Source organism: Nomascus leucogenys, chromosome 22a (genome assembly GCF_006542625.1).
Source record: "Nomascus leucogenys isolate Asia chromosome 22a, Asia_NLE_v1, whole genome shotgun sequence".
NCBI classification, from domain to species: domain Eukaryota; kingdom Metazoa; phylum Chordata; class Mammalia; order Primates; family Hylobatidae; genus Nomascus; species Nomascus leucogenys.
In genome coordinates, this window is record NC_044402.1 from 54,265,047 (window position 1) to 54,269,985 (window position 4,939).

A 4,939-nucleotide genomic window follows, 5' to 3' on the forward strand; every position below is an offset into this window, starting at 1 on the left:
AGTGAGCCAAGATTACGCCACTGCACCACTCCAGCCTGGGGGGCAGAGCAAGACTCGTCTCATTAAAAAAAAAAAAAAAAAAAAAAAAAAAAGAACGTAGCTTCAGGCGAGGTGCAATAGCTCACACCTATAATCCCAGCACTTTGGGAGGCCAGGAGTACAAGACCAGCCTGGCCAACATAGCGAAACCCCATCTCTACTAAAAAAATACAAACATTAGCCAGGTGTGGTGGTGTGCACCTGTAATCCTAGCTACTTGGGAAGCTTAGGTGGGAGGATGGCTTGAGCCCAGAAGGTGGAGGTTGCAGTGAGCCAAGATGGTGCCATCGTACTCCAGCCTGAGCAACAGAGCCAAACCCTGTCTCAAAAAAAGAAAAAAAGAAAAGAAAAGAAAAAGGACGGAAGGAGAGAGAGAGAGAGAAAGAAAGAAAGAAAAGATAAAGAAATAAAGAATGAAAGAAAGGCAGGCAAGAAAGTGGCTTCTAAAGCAGAACTGGCTGCATTCCAATTCCAGCTTTGTCATGCACTAGCTGTCCTGTCTATAACCTTGGCAAGGTCTCTGGGCATCAATTTCCTCTCTGTAAAATGGGGATAACACTAGTACCCACCTCACAGGGTTGCTGTGACAATTCAAAGATGCGATGTGTTAAACGTTGATATGGTTTGGATCTGTGTCCCCATCAAATCTCGTGTAGTCCCAGTATTGGAGGTGGGGCCTGGTGAGAGGTGGTTGGATTATGGGAGTAGATTCTCACGAATGGTTTAGCACCATCCCTCTGGTGCTGTTCTCATAATAGTGAGTTCTGGCGAGCTCTGGTTGTTTAAAAGTGTGCCGCACCTCCTCCCTCTCTCTCTTGCTCCTGCCATGTGAGAAGCTTCGCTCCCCCTTTGCCTTCTGCCACAATTGTAAGTTTCTGGAGAACTCTCCAGAAGCCAAGCAGATGCCAGCATCATGCTTCCTGTACAGCCTGCAGAACCATGAGCCAATTAAACCTCTTTTTTTTGAGATAGGGTCTTGCTCTGTTGCCCAGGCAGTGGCACAGTCACAGCTCACTGTAGCCTCTACCTTCTGGTCTGAAGCAATTCTCCCACCTCAGCTCCCCAAGTAGCTAGAACCACAAGCACATGCCACCATACCCAGCTAAGTTTTGTATTTTTTATAGAGACGGGTTTTTGCCATGTTGCCCAGGCTAGTCTCAAACGTTTGAGCTCAAGTGATTGATCCTCCTGCCTCGGCCTCCCAAAGTGCTGCTAGGATTACAAGCATGAGCCACTGTGCCCAGCAAACATCTTTTCTTTCTTTTTTTTTTTTTCCTCCAAGATGGAGTCTTGCTCTGTCACCCAGGCTGGAGTGCAGTGGCATAATCTTGGCCCACTGCAACCTCTGCCTCCCTGGTTCAAGTGATTGTCCTGCTTCAACCTCCAAAGTAGCTGGGATTACAGGCGCCGGCCACCATGCCCGGCTAATTTTTGTATTCTTAGTAGAGACGGGATTTCACCATATTGGCCAGGCTGGTCTCAAACTCCTGACCTCAAGTGATCCACCCGCCTCAGCCACCCAAAGTGCTGGGATTACAGGCATGAGCCACCGCGCCCGGCAACTTCTTTTCTTTATAAATTACCCAGTTTCAGATATTTCTTTATAGCAGTGTGAGAAGGGACTAATGCAAATGTTTACAACAGTGCGCAAATGTTTATAACAGTGCTTGGGCTGTCACCTCAGACACACTTGGTGCAGCCTTGCAGGCCCAGCAGAGTAGCCTCTTTGATTACCTGAACCCTGCCCCTGGCTAGGTAGGAAACATGACGTGGATGACAATGATGACTTGATGAGCGGTTGTGAATGCATAAATTATATGGAGACACTAAGGACTGCAACAGACAAGTGACAAACAGTGACAAACAGGTTATTTAGGGCAGCAGCCAACTGACTCCCACAATGAGTGGGATCTGGACAAGAAGGCATGGTTTCCCAAGGCCACTGAAGGTTTCATTGCGACATACCCAGCCAAGTGTGGCTTTTCTAATGGTGGGGCATCTAGCTCTCCTGCAAATGTACAAGATGTCAATGCTAGGAATGCAGAACTTCTGCAAAGAAAACCCCCCAAACCCACTGATCCTAAAAAAAGGGGAGATAAAAGAAAAATGGAATGAGGATAATTTCATGTTGAAGAAGACAGAAATACAAATGTCTATATATCTGGTTTGCCTCCAGGAGAAATCCTCAGAAGACTTTAAGGTCAAGCTTTACGAAGATGATCAAAGAAATCTTAAAGGAGATGGGCTTTGCTGTTACTTGAAGAGGGAATCTGTGGGTCTTCCATTAAAGTTTTTGGATGAAAATGAAATTAGAGGCTGTAGGCCGGGTGCAGTGGCTCACGCCTGTAATCCAGCACTTTGGGAAGCTGAGGCAGGTGGATCACCTGAGGCCAGGAGTTCGAGACCAGCCTGGCCAACATGGCAAAACACCATCCCTACTAAAAATACAAAAAGTAGATGGGCGTGGTGGTGCACACCTGTAGTTCCAGCTACTCAGGAGGCTGAGGCAGGAGAATCGCTTGAACCCTGGAGGCAGAGGCTGCAGTGAGCCGAGATCAGGTCATTGCACTCCAGCCTGGGCAGTAACAGTGAAATTCCATCTCAAAAAGAAAGAAAAAGAAAAAAGAGGTTACAAGAAGAAGCTGTCTCTGCAACAAAAGCAGTTGGTCTGGGGATCTGCAAGGAAGCTGGGCTATCCAGAAGGTGCCATGAGCAAGTTGTCATAATCAAACATATGTTTCATCCTAGGGATATTTTGGGGGTTTTTTTTTGTTTTGTTTTCTGAGATAAGATCTCACTGTTGCTCAGGCTGGAGTGCAGTGGCGTGATCACAGCTCACTGTGCAGCCTCAACCTCCTGTGCTCAAGGAATCCTCCTACCTCAGCTTCCCAAGTAGCTGGGACCACAGGTGTACACCACCATTCCTGGCTAATTTTTTTTTTTAATTTTGTAGGCCGGGCACGGTGGCTTACACCTGTAATCACAGCACTTTGGGAGGCTGAGGCGGGTGGATCACGAGGTCAGGAGTTCGAGACCAGCCTGGCCAACACGGTGAAACCCTGTCTCTACTAAAAATACTCTACTGGGCATGGTGGTGGATGCCTGCAATCCCAGCTACTCAGGAGGCTGAGGCAGAGAATCGCTTGAACCCTGGAGGCAGAGGTTGCAGCGAGCTGAGATCGCGCCACTGCACTCCAGCCTGGGCCACAGAGTGAGACTCTGTCTCAAAAAAAAAAAAATTTTTTTTTTTGTAGAGATGGTATCTCACCATATTGCCCAGGCTGGTCTTGAACTCCTGGTCTCAAGAAATCTGCCCCTTGGCCTCCCAAGGTGTTGTAATCATAGGCGTGGGTCACTGCACCCGGCCCATCCTGTGGATTTTAAGGATGATGGGTTGGTGCTAAATGCACTCAGAGAACTTTGAGTGCTCAAAATTGAGACCAATGAGGAAGCTTTTGTTTGATAGACTCATGGATGGTGTGGACTCTGTGTTCTGGAGGAATGCAGAGGAAACTGAATTATATTCAAATCCTCCATGGAAGGTGGTTTGTTGGCCCAGACATGGAATAAGATTACAGACTATCAGGTTCAGGGGACCTCAGGAAAAAGGAGGAAAATCTGAGAGGATGGGAGGCTTTCCTCAGTGCCTGTGAGACCAACAGACACTTTCAACTCCAATATGTCTATGCTTCAGAAACAGCAAGATGTTGGCTGTCCTTTCACTCTCCACCAGCTGAAATGTGGTCTCTTCCCATTACCTGCCATTCTGACCTCTCTTCCCAAGTCACAGACACTTCTCAGATGCCAAACCCAAAAGGCATGGCTGAATTCATTTGCATCAACTCAGGCAATGAATTTGGGAGGAGAGTTCATTTGTCAGAATGTAACAACGTCACATTTTGCAGTTGGTAATGTGGAGTCTAGGGACCCTTGGAATCACTTCCCTAGCTGATCGCCAGCACACCCTCTTTCACTCATTCAATCACACTTTAGCTTAGGTGCTGCTGGGAAGGGACTTTGCAGATGTAATTAAAGTCACAAATTGGTTTATCTTGAGGTAATCCAAAGGGAGACTGTGGAGGAGAGGTCTGACTCAATCACATCCAAGGCCTTCCATGGTGGCTGGAGAGGAGAAAACACATTTCTGCACTTAGGAACCTCCTTTCTCACCTCAATTCTAGCAGCTCAGATGAGGTGTCAGCTCCCTGCAGGCCCTGGATGAGTCCCTGGGGCTACAGAAAAAAGAACTGCAGAAAACTCAGGAATAAAAATGGAGACAGTGACACTTCCAAGTAAAACTACCAGAAGTCTTCAGAAAGTAAGGCAAGAAAAGGAAACTTGAGGACCAGACAAGCTGCCAGGCCATTTCATTAAGCCTTGGCTTGACCAGGAAATCCAGTGTTTTCTTGAAGGATGGAAAATCTGGAGATGAAGAATGGGAATCATGTACTGTCAGACACAGTCCCCAAGGGGTTCAAGCCCAAGGGCGTGAAGAAGAGCTGAGACCTGCCTACAGACGCCAAGATTGCAGGGCTCATCCTGGACTATTAATGAAACCATCCAGAGGCCAAGGAGCTTACAGGGCTGGACACTCACCTTTGGGGATACTGGCCCAGCAGCGCTGCAGATCCCACCCTGAGTAGAGTGACATGAGAACTGGGCTGGGGGAGTTGAGGAGGAGAAAAGGAAGTCTCAAAGGCTGTGTGTGTGTGTCTGTGTGTGTGTGTGTGTGTGTGTGTGTGTGTGTATGTAAACTGGAAATGGTTAAACTCCCCTGTGTGCAGTGGCATACAAAGCAGGGTGGAGTTGGGGGAGGAGGCTACACTGCAAGGGGTATTTTGTCACTAACGTTGTTTTATAATTGCTGGTGTGCTGTATCAATAAAAAGTTGGCTTTAGGC